Below are 1,168 nucleotides of genomic sequence, written 5' to 3' on the forward strand. Positions count from 1 at the left end.
GCCCCATCCCCGCCATTGCTGCTGCAGAAGAGGAGGGAGTGCCGGGGCTGCCTGCCCACCGGGGTTCTCCCAGGGCCGGAGAGGGCACACAGCCCCTCTGCCCCACCAGAGGTGGGGTGTCGGTGCCATCCCAGCCCCCCCCTTCCCTTCGCCCCTGCAGGGCAGTTGGTGCTTCCGCAGGGTGGGTTTGGTGGAGGCCGGAGGCAGTGGGTGAGCGGATCTGCTTCCCCTCGGCGCAGCCGTGCTGGAACCTGCCGTGCGGTGTTCTTAGCGCGCTGGGGAATAGCGTCACTTACCTGGATTTCAGTTCAAAATGGCCCAAGAGAAGCTCCTATCAGCATTCATTATGTCCTAGCTCCTCCCCATGTGTAATAACAAGTCATCACATTATTGAGAGTGATTTGGAAAAGTTTCAGAAAACGTGCATCTGTGTGAAGAACAGATTGTAAATTCTTTGTTAAATTCACATTATGTTTGCTTGGTACTGTGCGTTTTAGGCAACGGGTTCTGGATTATTTGCAAGGTATCTGGATGAGCCAGTGGAGCAGCGCGGGCAGCGGTGCGGCATTTGTCTGGGCTGTGCCGGGTGCCGCCAGCGTTCTGCGGCAGAGCCCTCGGCTCCTCGCCCACCGGGAGGGGAGAGCGAGCCCCTACGGCTCAGGGTGCGCTTCCAGTCGTGCTTCAGAGGCTTAACTGCGTAGAGAGCAAAGCAGGTCTGCATCGTTCTGTGCGTGATGGATGCTTGTCTAGGAGCCAAAGAAGAGCCCTCTCCTGGGCTTGGTTCATGGGCAATAGTGTTTTCGCCATTACTGGTCACTCGCTTCTGTTGTTCTGGACTCCTCAGGTAGTCTGGCTGTTTGTGTGACACTATTATTATTTACATAGGGCCCAGACTTGCTCTTTTTTGTTGCCTGCAGCACGATGTTTGTTCAGACTGGGCATTGTGAAGTGTAAACCCAGGTCCCACTGGCACCAGCACTCACCTCTGCCTTTTCTAGAAGCAGTAAGTAACCAGCTGTCTACATGGCCTAGAAATGCTGGGGTTTAATTGCTCTGAGGAGGGAATTGAATTAGGTAGCTCTGGTTCACGGCTTGTCTGGCTGCTCAGCAGTGATGCTTGTTTACACAAAGCACTGCCCTTTTATCTCGGGGTGCGTGGGGGGCGGTT

The sequence above is a fragment of the Charadrius vociferus genome, unplaced genomic scaffold (assembly GCF_000708025.1).
Source record: "Charadrius vociferus isolate BGI_N301 unplaced genomic scaffold, ASM70802v2 scaffold549, whole genome shotgun sequence".
NCBI lineage: Eukaryota > Metazoa > Chordata > Aves > Charadriiformes > Charadriidae > Charadrius > Charadrius vociferus.